Source organism: Pleurodeles waltl, chromosome 3_1 (genome assembly GCF_031143425.1).
Source record: "Pleurodeles waltl isolate 20211129_DDA chromosome 3_1, aPleWal1.hap1.20221129, whole genome shotgun sequence".
Classification (NCBI taxonomy): Eukaryota; Metazoa; Chordata; class Amphibia; order Caudata; family Salamandridae; genus Pleurodeles; species Pleurodeles waltl.
The window spans coordinates 1,835,499,622-1,835,523,486 of NC_090440.1; the positions used below are offsets into that span (position 1 = coordinate 1,835,499,622).

The 23,865-nt window shown below is 45.2% G+C and overlaps 1 protein-coding gene across 3 annotated transcripts in view; it reads left to right on the forward strand.

Annotated features, from left to right (window-relative positions):
- Nucleotides 1-252: 252 nt before the first annotated feature.
- OSGEPL1 (O-sialoglycoprotein endopeptidase like 1) overlaps nucleotides 253-23,865 on the forward strand; it is a 158,163-nt gene continuing 134,550 nt past the window's right edge. The window contains exon 1 of one of the 3 annotated variants that reach the window (XM_069225906.1): nucleotides 253-351. The gene's annotated coding sequence lies outside the window, so the exon portion shown is untranslated. Of the gene's footprint in view, nucleotides 1,037-19,098; nucleotides 19,283-23,865 lie in introns of those variants that run through there. The other 2 variants (XM_069225907.1, XM_069225908.1) reach the window with 2 other exon arrangements.

A 23,865-nucleotide genomic window follows, 5' to 3' on the forward strand; every position in this document is an offset into this window, starting at 1 on the left:
GGGGAAAGCAGAGTAACGGAAGACCAGGAGTGATTGAAATACTCAGAAGAGCAGTACCCCTCCACAGGTCTCGTAATGTTTAATTCAGTCTAATTATCTCAGAATTGAAACATTTTATATTACAGCTATAATATTCATGTTTTATTTGGCGTATCTGGCAAAGTTGTGCGTTAACTGTTAAGGATTCATTTATTTCTATATGCTAGACTTCATTTATTACGCCATACTTTACCAATTTTGACTCGTTCCTGCGCCGGTCAGAGTCGGACACGGGGCTTCCTCTTCCGGGTCAGTGACGGCAGAGTCATTTTCCTCATCAGCAAGAGCATGGAACGCTGACTAGCTTTGGAGGTATTTATACCGATCATAGACTGCTTTCAAGGAGCTAGTCTACCACGTCCTTCTATATTTTATTATTCTCATAAACAGTACCAATGTAATGCCAGGCTCGAGAACATTTCTAGAATGGGTTCTATTTCCTGTGTTATCTCAGCAGACAGCATCTCTCTCTGTAGTGCACGTCCTCCTACAAGCAAAGGGCACCACAAAGTCCCTGACTGCTGGGAAGAGCTGTACTTTCAAATCGGGTTTGGTGCTCACCTCTTTTGCGGCTCGGGCACATTAAAACTGCATTGCACGGCTTGTTTGGTAAAATAATACATGTATTTACAGTAGCAACAGGGAAACTGCCTTCCTGCGTACAAGAGTTGAAGCCTTCGCTCAGTTGTGTTCACTTCCCGAATAATCGACAATCTGTGCCTCCATTGCATGAGCGAGAACCGAAGTAGCCAATCGACACGGACTGTTGACTCAACAACTTTACATGTTTACCGGGCAGCACGCAGCACGTGTGGACTGTGGGCGTGAACGGAGATTGGTGGAACAAAGTAGGAGCAGCAGCCGTAGTGTCTGTAAACGTTCCCAAGTCGATAGGTGGCACTGAGAAGTCTGTTTTTAAAGTGGAAGTTCCGGGCATGAATTATTCTATTTGATATAAGCACCGCATGAAGAAATCATAGTTTGTGTTTATGAGCAGGTAAACCAACGCACCTTCTACAGAGTTATATTTTTTGTGTCCGCTTCACATGCAGTCTTAATATTGCTCTATGTCGTTCTTGCCCATAGTCTAAAACTGTAGCATTTTAGGCGAAGATTCAATAATGTGTGTTGGCATCAGGCGCGCACTCCCATTAGGATTAGCAACACCCATTAGGATTAAAGGGTTTAAAATCATCCCACACTCCACATAATTGAAGATGTCGCTGTGTGTAACCATTTACGAAACTGAATCCTAGTTGGTGCACTGAGGAATAATGACCTGTACTTATAATGCTACGAGGTCCCAACCTGTGACAGAAAGCATTGTGAATATGCAAGTCCTTATTTGAGAATTGTATTGCTCACAGTATAAAATAGAGTGCAAAAAGATCTAGGGCAGATTTTAAGTTTTCATGCAACGCATCAACCAAAGTTGCTGTGCTGGGTTGCATGGGGGAGGGGCGTAGAGCAGCCCCATATCTACAGAGATCTGACAGTCTTGCTCTCTTCCTGAGCATTGGTATACAAACTGGCATCCTAGCGCCAAGAACACCTCTTTGCACTGTGCTGCAAATGCAGGCGCATGGTATCTCGCATAGTGGTATAACGAAACTTGAGGTGGCCCCCGTGCAAAGTACTGAGTCAGAAGCTCTCCGGCCAGGCTACAGTGCTGAGATGGCTCCCTGGAGCTTGGGGCACCGCGCAGGCTGCAGGGGCCTATGTTATACCACTGATGTCGCATAGGTTACCCTTATAGTCCAAAATACTATGTAGCGGCTTACTTTAAAACTTTACTTTCAGTATATGTGTGCAGTACAGTGCTCTCCAAGGACTTGGATTGAGCTTGCCTCCTGTTTCTGAAGATTTAATCTCTTCAAGAAACTCCTTGTGCATCAAAAATCAACGCAAAGCCTGCAGAAATCAACACAAAGCCTGCATTGCGGCAGAGAAATTGCCGCAGAGATTACCGGAACGATGCAGCACCGACTTCCTGACTGGAAATTCAGCGCAGCACCTACCTTGCGATGGAAAATTAGACGCATCGCATACCGTATCGACGCAGCACCTCCTCCTCCTTCCAGCGCATCAAGGCTTTTCAGTGCATCGTCCCTGGGCGTCAAAATATCCCCGCATCGCAGGGAGGAACCAAGGCTGTGCGCCCAAATGGTGCAAAGCCCTTGCAGCGCCTAAAGAAATGACGCATCCTCTGTGCCACGTTGGAAAATCTGACACATCACCTTATTTTTCCACGCATCTTTGCGGTCTCTGTGCGTCATTGTTTTTGACGCATCCCAGGTACTGTGTGTAACAAAGCGACAACTATTTATTTTTAAGGATTGAGACTCTTTTAAACCTTTTGAAAAGTGATATTTCAACTTGTGCTTTTTGGATCTTTGTTGTTCTGACATCATTTAATTCAGATAAATATTATCTATTTTTCTAAACCTGTGTAGTGTATTTTTGAGGTGTTTTCACTGTGTTACTGTATGATTTATTGCACAAATACTTTACACATTGCGTTCTAAGTTAAGTCTGACTGCTCAGTGCCAAGCTACCAGAGGGTGGCCACACGATAATTTGAATTGTGTTGGGACTTACGCTGACTAGGATTGTGGTCCCTACTTGGACAAGGGTGTATACCTCTGCCAACTAGAGACCCAATTTCTAACAAATATCAACAGAAGTATGGCTGAAGCCAGCTCTTTTGATTCGTTTGGACAGGTCCCCACCATTGGATATTGGTTTGTAGCGCTCTTGGTCTGATTGATTGAGATTTTGTTTGCATGATCAGCTTTATGTAATTGGTCTTTAGGAAATTAGGGAAGGTGAGTGAGCCTACAGAGTTGTTCACAATGATTGTGGCAGTGACAAAAGCTTTGCTAAACCAGTGGAAGTTCTATAGTGTTTGAGATGTGCATTTGATTATTCAACTGAACAGAATTTGTAAAGCGTCCTCGAAGGTATCCAGCCGCTTGCAGGTCTCAGTGGCTCATTCGAATAACGAGGTCTTGAGGGATCTACGGAATTCCGGATGAGAGGTGTTGGTCCAGAGAAGCATGGGGATGATGTTTTAGGTTTACGCTTCTGTGTGCATCATCTGTTCTTTTTGCCTTTGTCGCCATATGTGGGAACGGTATGACCAGGTGTTGGTCCTCTTCTTACTGCGCCACTGAATTCAAGCTAGCCTGTCTAATGAGGGGTGATACCCCAAAACCAGTCCCAGAATGCTTGTTTTCAGTCCAGGGACGAACAGGCCTGGCATTTTGGGCTTGACTGTTCCCATGGGGAGCAGGGTCAAGACTGATTTGTACATGACTGAGTCCAGACTGCGATGGGGTGTTAGACAAACAAATGATGGATTAAACACAGATCTTTGTGACTGGGGGTGAATGTTTGCATTGTTCACCATTCCGTCTATCATCTGTTCTATTTGCCTTTGTCACCCTAAGTGGAAGGGGAATGCCCAGATGTGGGTCCCGTGCTCACTGCAGTACTAAATTCAAGCTAGCCTGGCTGATGATGGGTGATATCTCAAAACCTTTTCCAGGATGCTTGTTTTCAGTGCAGGGAGGATCTGGGCTGGTAGCTCGAGCTGGACTGTTCCCGTGGGGAGTCCGGGTCAAGACTGAGTTGCATATGGCTAGGTCCAAACTGGAATGGCGTGGTGGCCAAAAAACAATGGGTTCAACCCAGATCTTTGTGCTGGGGGTGCATATTTGCATTGTTCAGCATTCCGTCCGTCATCTGTTCTTTCTCTATGTGGGAGAAGGCACGTCGTCCACTTCTGCTTCAGTGGATGCGTGGAGTGTGGCCAAGTGATGGGGAGGAGGAGCATAGTCTTTTTTACGGTTGGTGGAAGTTCAGGCGGTTTAATGTAGGCTGGCCTTGGTTATGTAGAGTTTTGTGTGCGTGGGTCAGCTGCTTGTATACACATCTCTTCTGCACAGGGAGCCAATGGAGTTGCCTGAGGTGTGGTGTAATGTGGGATTATCGGGGAAGGGTGAGGATGAGTCTGGCTGCGGTATTCTGTATGGTCTGAAGTCTTTGTAGGAGTTGTGAGACGATTCTCACATAGAGGGTGTTGCTGTTGCATAGTTGACTGGTGATGAGGGCCTGTGTCACAGTGCGTCTTGTGTGCGAGGATAGCCACTTGAAGATCGTACGTAACATGCACAGAGTGAAGAAGCAGGCTGAGGAAGCAGTGTTAATTTGTGGTTCCATGGTGAGCTGTTTGTCAATGATGATTCTGAGGTTTCTGGTATGTTTGGAGGGAATGGGTGCAGGTCCTAGTTCTGAAGGCCACTGGGAGTCGTTCAATGTGCTGGTGCTCTTGTCGAAGATCTTAACTTCATTGGTCTCTAGGGGGAAAGTGGGGTCACTGGAAGAGAGCAGCTGGACAGAATACTCATGAGTTAGTATTTGTTGATTCTTGGCTTTCAAGAACCAACCTTTTAAGGAGTTGTAGAGGACTTGAGAGTGTGAGATTTTGTCCGTGGTGGATTTTGAGTTATGGAATTCTGAAGGGAACTTGTGAAGTTCATGTTGCTTTGTCTATCCAATGGGAATAGTGAGTGTTATTCCTTTTTTGGTGGCAGCTTAGTAGATTCTTGAATATTGTTGGCAGTTGAACTTGTGTTTGGCTTTTTAAAAAAAAATAAAAGTTGTTTTTATTGGTTAACATACCAAAACAACTGTTTAACAGTCAAGTCATTTAACATATCATTTTTCCTCTCTTGACTGTAGTAGAGGATTAGCACAGGAAGTTTGCCATTGATATGATGACGCAACTAATCAACATTCCCCGGGCACATCAGCCGTCAGATCCTCTTGTTACAGCAACGCATTCAATCCACAATGTTTGCCACTCCTCCTCAAATCTTAATCCATTTCTTGGGACATCCTCTGCTGTCATATATTTGTTTTTATGCCAACATGCTCCACTCCATGTCGTGTTTCTAGCTCAGAAGGTCTGATTTCCTCTCTGTTTTCCAAATTCTGGCAATGTTCTGCTTTGCCAACACCCATCCCAATTTCATCGAGAGCCTGTAGTATTTTGGAGTTTCATTGTCTCCCCATATCTGTAATATACATCCTTTAGTGGAAACCTCGACCAGTTCACCCAGTACCAAACCCATACAGTCTTTTACTCCCTCACTAAAGGGGTGTGCATGTAGGCAAGATCACAGAGTGTGGAAGGAGGTACCTTGTTTTGCACAGGCTCTAAGTCAGTCACCACTGCTTGTTCGTCCCATTTTCAGCTGCTTATTTCTAAAAATAATATGACCTATGCAATTTGCACAGCTGAATTTGTTGAAAGCCAGACTGCATTGCCACCTCCTTAAAGCTCCTATGGCCTCTTTTCATTCCTCTTCCTCCATAGTGCCCACATGAGCTTCTTATTGGGCAAATTATTCATGATTTATTTATATATGCTAAAGAAACTGCTATCTTATGTAAGTGCTTGCTCAGCATATTCTTCCTCCAAAGGGGTGGATTCAACCAGCCGAGTGCCCCTATTGATGTTGAATCCTAGTGAGTATCTAACCTGCAAGGACTTATAGTACTCAGTGTTCGACATCTGAAAATCCTGTTGAAGAGTTTCGAAGGGAACCATTTTGTCTCCAAACCAAACCAGATATCCCCTAATTTAATTATGCCTGTTGTGTCTGACCACTTGAGGCACCCTACTGATAATAGATCATTGTCCCACAAAGGAGTGTTTTCTGTGAGAATCCACTCCCATCCCAAAAACTTCATGGCTTTCCTCCACATTTCAATCACTACTTTTAAAAAAAATCTGTTTATTGTATTTATCATATACCTTACAGTGATCTTGATATGTTGACGTATCAATGCTCCAAGTTACTTTACTTTGAAAACATCTCGTCATATATCACAGTGTGGTAACAGATCTCTTAATCAAAATTCAAGAGGAAAGAGATAACAATGAAATGCCATATGTCAGAGAAAAGAGTTCGCTTGCCAGGGGTCCAAGCACAAGCCTGGTCGGTTATGGGAAGAGAGAGGGGGGAGAGGGGAGGGAGGACAGGCAGCAGAGGAAACCAGTGAGGGAGGGAGAGTGATGAGAGGTACCATGCATCCAGACAGGTCTGCACTGCATTTAATCGAGTAAGCAAGTGCTCCAGCCTGGCGCCCATGGCTCCCCGCCGGCCCACGCAGGTGCAGCGATCCCGAATAAAGGAGGACGGGTGTAATCTTTTTTTCCATCTGGTCTATGAAGGAATCCCATGTGTCCGCCCCCTTGACCACCACCCCGCTGTTGCTTAGTGTGTGTAGAACCTGTACCTCTGCTCTGGATCAATGTAACAGGTCAGATGACCAGCGGTGAATGTCCGGTGCGTTGGGTGACTTCCACTGTATCGCTATAAGGCATTTAAATATGACGAACGCGAGGTCCGCGCATCGGTGCTTCTGTTTCTCCCCCCCACGCCTTCCGCGCACCCCAAGTAGACAGGATTCAGGAGCAGGGGATAAGGATAATCCCGACCAAATTGCTGTCTGTGCCGTAACATCATGCCATGCGCAGAGTACCGATGTGGCAACTCCACGTCATGTGGAAAAAGTCAGCTTCTGATTTCCCGCATCTCGGGCAATCAGTGTTAGATTGTGGGAACATACGCTTTATCCTGGCTGGGGTTAGATATGTCTGGTGTAGGTAGTTAAGTTGAGTATACCGGAAGCAGGCATTTCGTGATGCCTCTCGTGTAGTTGTGAGTGCTGTGGTTCAGGCTCGTGCATTTTGGGGTGAGAGCTAGGCCGCCTCCCATCTATTCTTAGCTTGTGTCTGCACCTCCTCTGGACAAGCGTGTAATGTTTTGTATATCCAGGATATATCTGATTGTGTACCCGAACCTAACAGCAGTTCATGTAGAACCGGTGATATTTGTGGTTCGTTGTTGCCGTTCCCCCATATGTTGCGCACCAGTCGTTGCAGCGCCCCATGCATGATGAACCCGCCCGTCCTAGATTGTGTGCTTCCGCTAATGCCTCGTATGATAGAAGTCGTCCCCCCTCAAAGATTTATCCAATAGTGTGTATACCTTTTGCAGTCCAGGCTACTAGTCCAAGTTGTCCACATATTTTACCCCAGGGATGCCTAGTAAGGGAATCTTAGGTGAGTACGGCAGGGCCCGCCCTCCCACCATCACGTATCGGCGCCAAACCCGGTCAGCCACTCTCATCAAAGTATTACTGGGTTGCAGCGGGCCGACGAGCCATCTCAACACATCCGAGTGTCCCAAAGATGCGCCCACTGCGCGGCCCTTAGGGCCGAGGGGGTCACTCAGCCAGCTCATAATCCAGTGTATTTGTGCTGCAGCATAGTATAGTTCAAACTGCGGTGCACCCATTCCCCCCCCCCTTCTCCAACGGCAGATAAGTCTTGGCTAAGGCCACTTGGTGGCGTCCCCCGCCCCATATCAAGTCGGTCAGCAAGCTAGTCCGAGGTTCGAAGAAATTCTTGGGAATCACGAGCGGTAGAATAGAGAAATAATACAATACTCGGGGAGGACAATCATTTTAGCAATTGCTACTCTCCCTAAGGCTGAGAGTGGTAGTGAGCACCAGAAGGGCAATGAGCCTCTTATTGACCTGATCGTCCGGTCCAGATTCCCCTCCCTGAGATCCAAGTCCTCATGATATATAAGTACCCCTAAGTATTTAAAAGTGGTGTAACACCACTGCAGGTCGTATCGCTCTGTGGGCCTGGAATCGGCCGCATCGGGAACAAGCATGATTTCGACCAATTTACTCGTAGGCTGGATAAGTCGCCAAAAGAGTCCACCAATTGTAGTAAGTTCGGGAGGGACTCAGAACAATTGTGAAGATATATTAGTGCATCATCCGCATAGAGGGAGATGATTTGATAATCGCCTCTATCTGGAATGCCCCAGCATGGGGCCTCGTTGCGTAGCCTTGCTGCAAGGGGCTCAATTGCTAATGCGAACAGGAGTGGAGACAGGGGGCAACCTTGTCGGGTGCCTCTGCCTATTACCAACTCCTTGGATATGATCCCGCCAGTCTTAATTCTTGCTTTTGGGCTTGCATATAGGATTGATAGCCAGTGCATGAACATGTTGCCGAATCACATGTGTTTCAGTGCCTCCACCAGGAATGGCCAACCTAGAGTGTCAAATGCCTTTTCTACATCCAGGGAGACGTCCACACGTACATGGTCTGATTTCGGGGTCTCAGCTATAAGCCTTAAGAGGCTTCTGATATTAATGAAGGTGCTGCGGCCAGGTATGAAACCGGACTGATCCAGGTGGACCAATATGGGCATCAGTGGGAGGAGGCGATTTGCCAGCACCTTCCCCAGCAATTTGCAGTCTGAGTTCAGCAGTGACAGGGGGCGGTAGGATCGGACATCCAAGGGATCGCAGCCCTTTTTGTGGAGGACTACTATTATTACTTTGCGTTGTGACTCAGGGAAGCGGCCTAATTCATACGCCTCCTTTAGCATTTCTAAGTAGGGCGTGAGCATCTGCGCCAAGAAAGTTTGGTAATACTTAACTGGTAATACGCCCTCCCACCCAGGAGCTTTATTGTGTGCTAATTGTCGCAAGGCTTGCTGTATCTCATCCATTTCTATGGGTTTGTCCAATTCTAGTAACTGTGACTCCGATAAGCGAGTTAGTTGAGAAGCCTGGAAGAATTCCCTCATCTGTTCCGAGGGTGGAGGAGGTCCGGCCTTGTATGGAGTGCCATAGTATTGTCTCTATCTGTGTGTTAACTATGGCTCCTGTGTCAAGGCGGATGGCGATTATGGGGGTATGTTGTTGTTCACCTTTCACTAACCAGGCCAATAATCTGCTAGAGCAGTCAACCTCAGCATGCAATCGAGCTGAGTGATGACGATAGTCAAATTTTCTTAAGCGCGCATCAGCCTCAGCCCATTGTTTTTTTAGTTCAACCGTACCGCCTTGATCTCCCTCGCCGGACGCCGCCCTGCACTCTGCACTGCGCAACCTCTCCTCAATATTGTGTAGTTCTAGGGTTAATGTGCGACGAACCCCCCGGCCACCGCCATGCTCATACCCCTTACCACTACCTTGTGTCCGTCCCACTCAGTTGCCCGCGATGATGCTGACTGGGTGTTTATTTTAAAGTAGGAGTCTATGCTGTCTGCTAGCTCCACGCGGAAGGTGGGGCTTTGTAATAGGGTAGGCTGCAAGCGCCAGGTGGGAATGCGTTTGATCGGCCTACCCCATCTCAGTGCGGTGACCAGGGGGCAATGGTCCGACAGAGTCTTAGCCAGATACGATGCACTATTCAGGACGTGTGTGATCTCACCGGAGCACAGCAATAAGTCTGTCCGAGTGTGAAGATGGTGCACCGTAGAGTAAAAGAAGTATTCTCTGTCCATAGGGTGTAGGCCCCTCCAAGTGTCATGTAGTCTCCTCTCTAGCATCCAGGTCTGCAGCACCTGAGAGAGTCTCCTGCTATGAGTGCCTTCGAGCGGGGGTTGGGATCTATCCAAGGCTACATCTGGCACACTATTGAAATCCCATCCCCAGATAATGGGCATTGACGGATCCTGTGACAATAGTGCAGAGGTGGGCAGCAGAAAATCTCCCTGCCTAGTGTTGGGTGCATATATACCCGTTATAGCCAGCTGTTCACCATCTAGTTCCCCTGCTAAGTAGACATATCTGCCATCCGCGTCCATCTGTGTGTGTTTGACTGAATAGGGGACTCCGGGGGCGATCAATATCAGTACCCCCCTCGCATATGCTGATGTTTTAGTGCCATATATCGCTCCTGACCACTTCCTGACAATATTGCCCTGTTCGTGATTGGTGAGGTGGGTCTCTTGAAGTATGGCTGTATGTATTTTATGACGTTTAAGGTAAGCGTATACTCTGCGGCTTTTGGTGATGTTAGCCAGCCCCCTCACATTCCAAGTTAAAATATTATAAGTCAACATGGTTTTTTGTGGTTGTAGTGTATCGCAGCACCTTCCACAAAGCAGGAGCCCGCCGCACTCCGGGACCCCCACCCACCCACCCCACGAGCATGAAAGAATTGGCGTATGAAGGAAAGATAGAGAAAGATAATACAACTTACAGTAACTGGAGCAACATTAAACTGTGTGGCACAGCCGGTGCCAACGTAGGCACTAGTCCATACAAGTTCCATTTGGTGACCCATGTGGGTGCGGGGGGGCGCAGTAGAGATAGGGTTCGGGACGGCACGTGCCCCACGGCCCATTCGGATGATCTTGCTTCCCTTGTGGTCTCAGACGTTTCACCTTCCAGCCACCTTCCTCCCAGTAAAGTGAGAGCCGATGTAGTAGCCAGCTCCGACCGCACCCCGACCGGGGGGAGCGTACATGCCCGGGCCGCAAGTTCCAGGCGATCCGGACGGGAGGGATTCCGAGCAGGCCAAGAGTGTCTTATGATGCGCTTTTATGTTACGAAGAACTCAGATCTCCAAAACGCCCCACTTAACATGCACTGTCTCAAATATCGTCAGCTGTGTGTGGTGTGAGCTCAGGACCAAATATGAAAGGCGATGAAGGGGGACTATGTTGGCTCTGTGGTGAGTCCGAGTCTGTGTTTCTGGCTTTGTTTCTGAGCAGTGTTTGTGCGGTCGCAAACATGTTGGCCTCCTTCAAGGCTTGTGCCTGTTCGTCCGCTGCCTGTGACTTGGACGGGCGTGCCGTAGTCCCAGTGCCCGTTCTTTTCTTCCTCCGGGGGCGTTGGGCAAGCCATTCCCCATGTCTGTCGCCCTCCTTGACAAGGTCCACCAGGCGTTTAGCATGTAGCCACGTCCATGCATCCTCCGATGTCAGGAAAATAAGGGTTCTGTCGCCATCCACCACTCGCAATCTGTCCGGAAACATGAGAGAGTAAGAGATATTTTTATCTTGTAGCACTTGCTTCACATTGGCGAATGTGGCGCATCTGCGCTGGATGTCCGCTGTATAATCTGGATAGGCCTTGACCACTGTGTTCTCCATGTTGACAGGGCCTAGAGTCCGAAAGCCTTGTAGGACCTGATCTCTGTCATGTTAATTTAAGAATCTCGCAATCAATAGTCAGGGAGGATCACCGGGACGGGGCGGCCCCCCTGGGGTCTGGTGAGCTCGATCCACCACCAGCAAAGGTGTTGCATTCTGTAGTAGCACAGTGTCCTTCAGCCAACGCTCCAAGAACAGTTCCGCATTGGGAAGCTCCGTGCGTTCCGGAATACCCAAGAACCTGACATTGTTTCGGCGCGAGTGGCCCTCTGCATCCTCGGCCCGTCATTGCAGCAGTTCTATTTCAGCTTCTATGCGTCTGAGTTGAGCTTTCATGTCAGTGATATCAGGCTGGGCCGCTTCGAATACTGATTCAGTGGTGGTGACTCTGTCCGCCAATTTGCGGTGCTTTGCGCGTAGGATGTTAACTTCCAATACTACCAAATCTATTTTCCCCTCCAAAGATGTCTTGGTGTCCAGCACCGCTTGCAGTACCTTATCAAACTGCACGGAGTGAGTAGCCAGGATTTCAGTCATCCTGCGCCGGGCACCGGCTTGGGTGCTTATATCCCCTCTAAGGGTGACGTCCCGACCATGGTGCTAGGATGCCCCTTCTGGGGCCTTGGTTTGACCATGGCTGCTCGCGGTACTACTGCATTGCCTGCTAGTTATGGCACTGGGACACCGACTCACTGTATGTGGCACGGTCTTCACAGAGTCCACTGCAGGGTACAGCTCTCCCTCAGACACTCCCAGCCGGTTAGTCACGGAGGAGCTAGGCCGTCCCTCCACCTAAACCTCACCTGGATGCTTCATGTGCAGACCGCCTTGTGTAGGAACCACAGGGGGAAACTCAGGAGCAGCTCTTCCAGAAGAGGCAGTCAGCAGGGTCCGGAATGGCTGAAAATCAGGCTGTGACGTGGAAGAAGTGTCTCCTAAGGTGTTCTGCGGGCCTGCTATTCTCTGCTGTCCCCTCAGGCCCCGTTGACAAGCCACCCAGTCCGGAGTCAGCGCCGTTGGTCTTCTCGCCAAGGGCGCAGGCAAGAGAAGGTGGCATATGGAGGGGCAAGGGCAAGTACTCTCCAGGTGAGGGGGGGCGCGCTGTGCCGCCGGGGCACCCGGATCAGGGGGCGGGGAGATCGCGGCCCTCCCGTCCCCTCGCGGGGAATCCATTATCTTGGAACGTCGCTGCGCTTTCTGAGCCCAGCACAGAGTCAGGCAGGCCCTGCCGGGCCCCACCCAGGATGGGCCCGGGGTCTCTTGACCACTGTCTTGGGGGTGCCCGCGGTATGACTCACCTGCAAGACCGCTCCCCCGCTGAGTCCGACGGCCCAACCTCGAGCCTCCCCGAGGGCTCCGTCGCACCGATGCACGGCAGCCTCCACCGTCGTCATCCGGTCCCCTCCTGCGCGAATCGCATACTGGCGGCGATCCTCCGTCGCCTCTCCTCCGGTCTCCTTCACCTGTGGTCTCTGTCTCCTCCGGTGGAATGCTGCACCGCCTGCGCTCCATTCACGGCCCGGGCTAGGGCCCAGTCGCCGCCGCTAAGGTTGTTAGCCTACGGGGACGGCAATGTTTCTGCTATACCGGGGCCGATGTCCAGAGGCCTCGGGAACGGAGACTTTTCCAAATTATTGGTGGGCCGTGAGCGGAGTTCTTACTTAAGCGTCTGCTCACGGCCGCCATCTTGGCCACGCCCCCCAGAATTCAATCCTTCAATCACTACTTGAGTGTGAGTCGATAGGTTTCTGTGAGTCCTGCACCTATAGAGTGCTGCGGGGTATTCCGTTTACCCCATTGTGTGTCTATCCATTCTGGTTGCAGGTTTGTCCTGTGGTGCGACCACCCAATCAGTGATGACCGTCTTTTGAGCAGTCCCATAGTATTTTTTTTATGTCTGGAAGGGCAATGCCGCCCTGGTGAGTTTGCTCTGTGCTATGCTCAAAGCCTTCCCATTCCATAGTCAAAGCAGTATTGTGGCCTCCTATTTCTTAAACAATGCAGGCATGATTGATTAATTATTTTTGATCTAGTGCAAGATGTTTGAGTTGCTGCTAGTACAAGGTGGTTAGGGCACTGAAAAGCAGTGTTTGTATTCTGCGGTATGGATGTTGGTTTGTATAATGAAAGCCCACCAATGTCTACAAATATTTCCTCCGACTCCACCCCTTATATGAATCTTCTCCTTCCTGGCTTTCCACTTTGTACTGAGAGAAAACCTTTGTGAGAGTTTAAACTAAAATTTAAAATGTGCAGGTTTGTGTACCTGAGGTTTCGCAAAGCAGTCAGGACAGTCACAGTAGCGTTTGTGCCGTTCAAGTATGGGGGCTGGTTTCATAGTAAAAGTACTCTTCAGACTCTGCTGTTTTCTAAGTCTTCGACACCAGAGTGCAAGATGTGCAGACCCTTATGTGTGATATAATATAAAGCAGTCAGGATAGTCAAAATAGGCTTTATACTGCTCTGCCATGGGGGCTAGTTTTATAGTGAAGCCCTACCAATATCTAGACCAGAATCCCTGTCCACCCCCTTTTTATGAATCTTCACCGCCCCTGCTTCTTCCTTGTACTGAAAGCTCTCTTCGAGTGGAATTTAACTAAAGTGTCAGATTTACAGGTGCCTTAATAGTTCAGAGTGATCAGGGAAGTCAAAGCAGCATTGGTGCATCTTTGATGTGAGCCTGGTCTTTCAGCAAAGGCCATCAATGCATATTCACAATTCTCTAGCACAGACCTTTTTACAAATTGTCACCACTTAAGCTTTCCATCATGTGCTAGAGTATACTTTGGGCAGGGCTTAAATTAAACCGAAAAATGTTCTGGCTTTTGTGTGTGAGATAGTGTAAAGTAGTCAGTAGAGTCAAAGCCGCCTTCACGTCACTCTGTTGTGGGGCTGGCCTTATAGTGAAAGCGCATCAACGAATTCACTGGATTTCTTAGCACCTGCACTCTCACAAATCTTTACCACCTCAGCTTCCCAACATGTGCTAGAGTAGGCTAGATTGAACAAGATGTAGACTTGTGTTTGTGTGTGAGATAGCATAACGTGGTCTTGATAATCGAGACATCATTCCTGCCACCTGCCGTTGTAGTTGGTTTATAGTGAAATCCTGCAAATATCTACAAAGGGCTATTCGGGCTCTGCTTCTTTTACACATCCCCACCCCTTCAACTTCGTGCCTTTTATTAGGGTGGATTTTCGGCAGAGTTTAAAGTGCTAGACATGCCAAATCAAGTGGTCAGAACTAACAAGTACGCACATATCAGATATGTGCAATAAATAAATGTAAAGGGAATCTTGATTAAATGAGAAAGACCTAGAAGCTTGACAATAGTTAGCATTCCTAAAAACATTGTTCACTTATGGGATTGTTAGAGTGTGCAGTTGCTTAGAAGGTGTCCTCTCCCTGAGAGGGGAAAAACTATAAGAGAGAAAAAAATGATGCCCTTTAAGGGTAAACTAAAAGTAATAAGCTAGATGTGGAATCTCAACTGTGCAGGAAGCGGATTCCACTGTTATGTCGCCAGTCACATTAACGACCGACCCTGTGTTAGAGAGTGGCAAGACTTAAGAACTTATAACAAGTGAGCATTAGATTATTTGACAAAATGGCCAGATGCATAATGGATCATTTTCAGTCATAAGTAGATTGCTCCTAAATGATGGAAAGCTTTGAACACAATGCACATAAGCTTAAGAAGAACCCTTTTATATATGGGTAACCATCTAGAGAATTGAGACAGGGCGAGGTGGAGGAAAGAATGGAAACCCCAGTTGTAAGATGAGCAGCAAAGCTCTGAATGCACTGAAGTCTCTGAATGTGATACAAAGGTGAACCTAAAAAAAGAGAATTTCTGTATTTTAGGCAGGTAAGTATGGTGTACTGAACCTCCAGATGATAGGACTCACTAGACAAATAAGGGAGAATCGTACACACAGGTTTGAGCAGCAAAAGCAAGATAATAATAATTTGCCAACTTGAGGTACCAGAGAGAGCTTGTGGTCAAAAAGAAGACCTAGATTTTAGGCAGCGGTGAGGCTGAGAGTGCCAGAAGCCAGTAGGTAAGGTTTTGAAGCCTATTACTAGAGAAGATGTGTTTCTCAGCTTTCTCAGTATTAAGTTTCAGAGAGTTCTTTCTTACCCCCTCAGCCAGCTTTACATGCAGCTATGAAAATCTGTGCTAATGTTCTGAGAATGTTCGTCAAATGAAACAAGAATCTGAGTGTCATCGGCATAGCAAATAAAATTAGGTGAACAAATGAGCTATGCCAATGAATGATCCTAGAAATTGAAAATGGTGGGACTCTGGGAGGAACTATGAGGAAATTAATGAGAAAAGCTCTAAAATGTGAATATAAGTAGCAAGGTAAACAGCCTTGGTGCGATTGGATAGATAAGCCTTAATCCAACCAAGAGTCAGAGCATTCCCTTGTATGGCAAACTCCTTTAAGCCAGTAATCTTTATAGCTTGGGAATCAAATGCAGAGGAAATGTCCAACAGGACTAGTGCTGATGATCTTCCAGCATCTATAAATCCTAAAGCATTGAGACCTGTACAGTATCAGTGCTATGAGAAAAGATTAACCCACTGGGAAGAATCCAAAATGTGATGATGTTCAAGGAAAGAAGATAACTTTTGTTGATAGCTCTTTCAAGGACCTTGATAGAAAAGGATAAACAAAGAAATCAGGTGAAATATGATCAAGACATTGGGGTCAGCCGTAGGTTTCTTGAAGAGCAGAATTAGCAAAGCATTTTTCTGGGTAGAAAGGACGTTGACAGTGGCAAGTGGTTTATTGCAAATTGTCTGAACTACCTCAAATACCTAACCAGTACCAACTCTTAAGACATGAGGAGGACAAGGATATGCGTTGGAGATCAGGAAGAGATTAATAAAAATATTTCTGGAAGAGGTTCAAACTTGGTTAAGGTGGGCTTGTTTCCCCATGTGAACAGAAAGTAACCTTGACAGAGTCAAACATATAGAAAGAAGAACAGATAAAAGGCATTTTATTGGCAAAGAAGTCTGAGAGGTTGTTACAAAGACCTTGACATGGAGGGAACACTGAGGCCATGTAATCAAGTGAACAAAGATAATGAAGAATAAGGAAAATCTCTTTCATAGTATTGCATATATAAAAATCCTTTCAGCAAAATACTGAGCAAAAGTGGGTTGCACAGGCTGTTTGGAAGACCAAAGAGAATAGTTTTTTGTATTTTAAAAAATTTTTATAAACAAATTTTTATTGTTTTCAGAAAAGTATATTTCTAAACAATTGGTACAGACAGAACAATGCAGTTCAGTTTTACGTATTATTAACATTTGCACATGTGACATTTGAGGGAGTATATATGTTGCTTTGACAAGGCACAATAGTGGGGATGATTGTTTCGGTCCAATCTAAGACAACAACCCAGCCAGGGACCCTATATCCTATCATATTTCCGGCGGTCATCCTCTCGATTCGTACACTCTCTTCTCCTGATTTGCACACCAATCCATTCCTGTTCTCCATTTTCATAGGAACGGAACAGAGGACGAGGTCCAAGCCGCGGCAATATCTCGTTTTGGCACTAGCAGGGCCACACCAATGAGGGCGCGTTTTGTCCGCGACCCCACTGCGTCCTCCATTACCCCGAATAGCACCAGACTAGCAGAAAGCTGCAATTCGGTTCCCAATATCTTGTTTAAGTCGTTTAGCACCCTCTCCCAGTAGGTCTGCACTATTGGGCAGGACCAGACCATGTGGAAGAAATCTGCCAGGTCTCCCATGCAATGAGGGCACTGGCCATCCGGCCTCAACAAGGCTCGATGAAGTCAAGCAGGCGTTAGGTATGCTTTGTGTAGATAGTAAAACTGTATGGTACGCAATTTTGCCGATATGGCTAGAGTCCTAGGGGCTCTCAATGCTTCCGCCCATTCCAAATCATCTAGGGCACCCACCCAGGCCTCCCATCCCCTTCTAGTCAGATCTAAGCCCTCTGGTGTGTTGTTAACTAACATTTTGTAGATCTGTGAAACCCCTTTTCCGCCCAGGTTCCCCATACATAACTTGGCTTCTAGCGGGTTAGAGTCTGGCAGTGGGTTCCTCGTGAGATGTGTTCCCATGGCATGTCTAAGTTGGAGATATCTGAAGAACTGTGTTCGGGTTAGTTGGAAGTCTGACTGAAGTTCCTGGAAGGTCTTTAGTGTCTCTCCCTTCCACCGGGTCTGACCAGACTCCATTAAACCAATCATGTATTACCAGTAGCTGTGTCGCCAGATAGTACAGATATGGGTCAGAAGCCCCTAGTCCCCCTTCATATATCCCTTTCCTAAAGTACCTTGCTGCCACCCGGTGTCTGGCTCCGCCCAGAAAAATAATGTTGTGGCTGCTTCCAAGGACCGAAACCACGAACAGGGGATTGGAAAGGGGAAATTCTGGAAAGCATACAGTAATCTAGGTAGGATCATCATCTTATCCAAAGAGAATAGTTTAAGGAAACCCTTTAGAAGGGGTGTAATCTACACCAGTGGTTCTTAATCTTTTGACTTCTATGGACCCCCACACAGTAATCATTACTAGAACCTGAGGACCTTCACTGAATCATTGACATGCAGGGACCCCCACTGAGTAACTATGGGAAGCCGGTGACCCCTGCCTCAGCATTTTCAATTATTTGAAACTCAAAACATAAAAAAAATACCCTAATGATGAAATATTTTATTTATTTCACAAACAAATATAAAATATAAATCAAAAAATGTTTGGGAGGGTTGGAACTTTTCTAAATGTAATCATTGTGCAGAGAGATAGGAGGGATGGGTAGTAGAAGAGGAAACCAGGATGAATTTATCCAGAAGAAACTCAGTTTTACTGTTAAAAACCTCAGGACCCTGCTCTAATGTAGAAGAGTAGGAAATACCGTAAGAACACCCAGCTTTGATGACAGATTGCAAAAAGCTTCCTGTAGTTAGTGTAGTCCAAAGCACTGTTACTTATCACCTTAGTGGAAACTAGCTGCTAAGGGTAATAGCAACAGAAAGAGACCAACATATGATCAGTTCAATCCAGGGGTATGAGTGCATTGCAAGTGACTATACCTGCCAGAGCAAAAATGTAACCCATGTGTGGGGTCTGGTAACAATTTGGAGTAGATTCAGATCAGAGTGAGGTCAACAGAAATGCAACATTGAGGTTTGTAGGAAGCTCCACCCAGATGTTGAAATTGCTAAGTGCCAGAAAGTGAGAATGTTTTAAGACGGGAGAAAATCAGAAAATAAGCTACCAAAATTATGACTAGAGGAGAGTGGGCTGTAATGGAAAATACCTAAAACAGAGAAAGATGGACAAAGCAATAGAAAACCCTAAAGTATCTGTGCTAGAAAATAACTGAATAGGCAATGGTGGCACTTTTAAAGGGATTCTAAGTTAGTAATCACACAACTTCTTTTTCTGTCTAGATGAGTAGTTGAAAGGTTTTGAAGTCTGTGGCGCAAGCAAATGGTACATCAATGGCAGAGACGTCTGTAGACCAAGACGCAGTGATGAAAAGTAAGTTTAGCTGATATTTTAGCAAGAAGTCAGGAACCTCTGCTGAATGGCTAAGCAATGAACTGCCAATAACTGGCTCCCATTTTAGATTGAAATAATTACTTAAATGTTTGCTGATTACTGCTATTAAGCTCTGCTCACCCTGGATGGTACCTAAAGGCTGTGATGCAGTATATTGAGGAGTAAGGGGGCCGTTAGAACCAGTGCAGTATGAAAAACGTACACAAGGATAGGAAGCCAATGAGGTTGACATTTGGATGAGAGTAACAGAAGATGTATGACAGAAATTGAGCAAAGCAACACTAGGAAAGCCTAATTATTGAGATCTTACCAGTTCAGTGAAGGCGATATGTAGTAGCTGCAAGTAGAATGTTGGGAGCTGGAACGTTGCTATGTGTCGTCAGGTTCCAGGTTCCCCTTAGGAAAATTTTATTTCAAACAGTTGGTCAGTTGCTGCTTACTGTGTGCCGCCAGCAGTTTGCTGTACGTTTACTCCTGCTAATAAACCTACCAGAAATCTTCTTTGTTTCTTTGTCTATCAGGTGTAACATCCTTTTTGATGACGCGCGGGCGAGCTGCCGACATGGTCCCATCCACAATTGCATAGAGGAAATTAAACTTTATCGTTGTCGGTGTGTTTAATGTTCCCAGTCACATATTATTTTGGGGCACACATGCCGTCATGAATGAAGGTATAGGGGCAGTGGACATTTAAGCTGACAACCGGTGAGTTGGTACCCTGCATGCGCTAAGCATTAATTGTGGCAGACACTCATTATGCCAAGACTCTACAGACAGTCACAGGAATGCATTTGTAGAGTGGTACAGAGCATTTTGTATGTCCGCTATGCTGCGTTATAAAGTAGAGGCAGACGTATTAAGAAGGTGTGACCGTGTGTGGAACTCATTGGTGAAATGTGATGCAGCCTGCACAGCGTTCCAAAACTTGGTGGCCATTATGGAAGGTCATGGTGATACAGCATACATCATTAGAACACATATTGTCTTGTGCTACGTTCTAAGTGCCATTTAAAAAATAAAAAAAGGGCATCATTCACCAGCGCTGGTCCACTCAGCTTGCAGGTGTTGTTCAAGTTGCAAGATCCACACAGCAAAGAAGAGGGGATCATAAAGTAACTCTGGCATTATTCACCAGCCCTGATTTGCACAACTTGCGGTCATGTTGCAATTACTGGCATATTTCATCAGCACTGATCCGCACAGCTTTCAGTCATATTGTAACTGTCGGCATAATTTAGCAGCAGTGATCCACACAGCTTGTGGTCATATTGTAATTACTAGCACAGCTTATGGTTGTTGTTCTAGGTGCTAGATCGGATCATTACTTTTCAGTTACTTTTGACACATATTTCAGACTGTACTTCAACGTGAGTTAAAAGGTGGTCATATACATGGTAAATTGTCTTGGGGGAATTGAGCCTTCACACTCTCCTATTTGTCAGACCTGCATCATTGGCAGGCACACTACTTACAATTGAGTAGAAACTTTAGTTATTCCAATAAATGCAATTCCCTAGCTACAGTAATAGACACACTTTAATTATAGACTATTGTTGTTGCGTTCTCTATCAGTATAGATATTTATTTGTTTTGAAATATTCAGACAGTAAACATACAGGCTGTAACCTACCTCCACATTTCTTAGAAATACCAGGTGATCCCCCATAAGATGGAAGCAATGGTTTGATGCCTCTGAGATGTATCTAGGCACAATTGGGGCACTTCTTTTCTGCCATGAGAGGAAGACGTATTTACTCCTTCATTCATTAGGTTTTGAGGGTAGAACCATATTGAGATACTTACTGGAAAAAGAAATAGAAATTGATGAAGGGCAAGAGTTAGATGAATACCAAAGGACTGTAAAACAATTGCAAACTAGATTTGATGTGCAATTGAGTCTGATGGTTACTCGTCACAAATTGAGTTGGAGCCAGAATCAAGACATTTGACAGCTTTTGTGTCCCCATTTGGCACGTACCGGTACTGTTGCATGCCTTTTGGGATAGCCTCAGTTTTCCAAAGAGTAATGATTAACATGCTAAAAGGAATTCAAGGTTTATCGATTTTCCAAGTGATGTTTTGACTTATGCACCTAACAGGCAAGCACATGATAATATACCCGAAGGAGTCTTAAGAAGATTTCAAATGAAGGGGGTGTTCCAAGTAGAGATAACTGTGTGTGTTTTCCTTCCGGACAAAGTTGAGTATTTAGACCATTTGGTAACTAGCTAAGGTATTTTACCTAAATCGAGTTTAGTCAATAGCATTATTAAAACTAAACCGCCAGCGAACAAAGCAGGGATTAAATCATTTCTGGTAGCATACTTACTGGAAATAGAAATGGATGGATGGAGGGCAAGAGTTAGATTAATATCAAGGGACTGTAAAACAATTGCAGACTAGATTTCATGGGCAACTGAGTCTGGTGGTTACTCGTCATAAAAATGTAACTTGCAGACTATGCAACAAACTGGGCATTTGTGAATTTTATTAACAATTTATTCAATAATATGCAACAGAGTTGAGACCTTTATCTCGTATGTTAATGAAAGGTGTCACTTTTGAGTGGAATGCTGAGTGCCAAGATATTTTCGACAGATAAAAGATCAATTGACAACTCCAAAAATTTTTAAACATCATAATCCTGTGTTGTAGTGTGTTACAACTGTTGATGCCAACAATGTGGAACTTGGAGCAGTCCTTAGTCAATAAAAAGATGGAGATGTTCGAACAATTGGTTATGCATCATGTGTCTTGATAGGTGCTGAAAAGCAGTATTCATTGATTGAAAAATAACTTCTTACCTGCTGTTGTGTGGTCATGTCGTTTTGGAATTATGTGTGGGGAAGAAGATATGTCTTTTAAACTGACCATAAGCCATTGGTATATATATTGAGTGGTAAAAATCTCTGAGTTTTTACAATACGCATTGCTAGATTGTCATCAAAACTGTTACGGTTTGACTTAGTATCAGAATACATTCCTGGTGGTAAGAATGGAAGTACAGATTTGTCACGATCCTCAGAGTGTAATGAGTAAAACAGTGAAGGGAGTGACGAAGATAAGGAGGACTGTATAGTTGCAGCTTTAGACTTACCACATGTGTGCATTCACAGAAAAGGAATGGTGCAAGGGTGTCAAAGATGACTTCTCCATGGCCATTGTCATACAGTATGTGGAGTCAGGTTGGCTGAAGGAAAGGAACTTTGACTTTGATTTAAAGACTTATGCAAAAGAGGTGGAGGAGTTGTCACTAGAGGATAGTATATTAATGAGAGCACAAAAGTTGGTGCCACCTGTTTCTTTAAGGAATGCTATTATAGTCTGAGCTCATGAGGATCATTTAGGACCTGCTGTGATGAAGAGGCGTGTGAGAGAGCCTTCCATGGACAGAGAGATCGACCAAGTAGTGAAAGAGTGTGTCACATGTTCTAGTTGTGACAAAACAATTAAATTACAGATGCCACCAATGTATCCCATATAATTACCTACTGCCCCTTGGGAGAAAGGAGGGATTGATATTGTGGGGCCATTCAGCTCATTGGCCAGTACATCTAGGTTTTCCCTAGTCATGATGGATTATTACATTAAGTGGCCAGAAGTCAAATTTGTGAGTGAAGTTACGTCAAAAGTGGTGGTTGAATTTCTGAAGGGTTTTAATGTGTGTCCACTGAAGTGAAACTCTTCTTGAAAACCAGTGGGGTTGAACATCTTAAAAACTCACTATATCACCCTCAGATAAAAGGACTAGTCAAGAGGATCAATAGAATGTTGGGGCCAGTGGGCTTTTGCCAACAAGTTTGTAGTAGTGAATACAGTCAAAACTATGTTATGGTTTTATCGTACAACCCCACATGCACCTACTGAAGTTTCAACATTTGAATTGTTGCGTGGACGAAGAGCCACTACGTGCTTCTGTCCAGCATGGATTAACAAATGGGTTAAATATGGTAAATGGATAGATCAGAGTGTCAGAAGTAGAGTGGAAATGGCACAAGAGAGATAGAAAAAGTACTTTGATGAAACAAATAAGGTTAAACTTCTCAAAATCAAGGTTGGTGATACAGTACGCATAAAGAAACCTGAACATGTGAAGAAAGGGGGGGGGCGTCCAAGTTTGGGCCACCTATCAAAGTTTTGAAAGTAAAAGGTATCGGTGTATGAGTTGACAATGGTCAGTGGTGGAATATCAGTCATGCAGTACTGGTGGACGAAATGAGGGGTGTGAATGAAATATGTGAGGTGGTTGTTGAGGAGAATAAGGAAAGAAAGAGTGATGGTGGGTATGAACACAAAGCATCAGGTTAAGGAAAGTACCCTGGCGTTTTAGGGTGTGATTTCTGTGTGTGTGGTATAATTGTCAATGTTGAGTTGTACCTGATATATATGTATATATATAAACATATATATATATATATATATATATATATATATATATATACTTAAATACCCATTACACTCATATATATATATATATATATATATATATATATATATATATATATATATATATATATAAATATGTTTATAATTATTTACTTTAGCATTTTCCAGAAAATAGTTGTTTCACTTGTATTATTGTGGAGTATTTATAATGTTTGGAGTTATCTTTATCATATGTAAATAAGGATTTGATAAAGATCAAAGTATGTAGTTATATTTGTTTTCTATAAAGGGAACCCATGTAGTAGCTGCAAGTAGAATGTTGGGAGCTGGAACGTTGCTATGTGTTGCCAAGTTTCAGCTTTCCCTTAAGAGTGTTTGATTTCAAACAATTGGTCAGTTGCTGCTTACTGGGCGCCACCGGCAGCTCGCTTTACTCCTGCAACTAAAGCTACCTTAAAGGAATCTTCTTTGTTTGCTTATCTACCATCTATTACACAATAGGCTATGATTTATTATAGAAACAGGCAGTATGGGTGGCAGTGAGCGTGGATGTGGCATAAACTGTCACAGTCTGCTGCCTTCAGCCTGCTGCCATCACAGCAGCTATGTGGCCGTGCTTCCAGGATCTTATATCCTTGCCTGGTACTCTGCCCATAGCCAGAGGAAACCAACAGCTAATGCACTGACCAGTATGGCTACTGCAAGAGTCCCACAAAGCAAGTATAAACATGGCGAATAGGGTGCCAAATACCCCTCATCAGCTTGCCCAGAAACAAATGGCACAAAGGGTACATTTTCAGTCAGTGTGTTCAATTTACAGGTCCTGCATAGTCTTTTAAGAATCCTTCAATTAAAGTAAGTTGTAATCCGAGCCACTAGAATTATGCAGTTTTGCGGCTGCA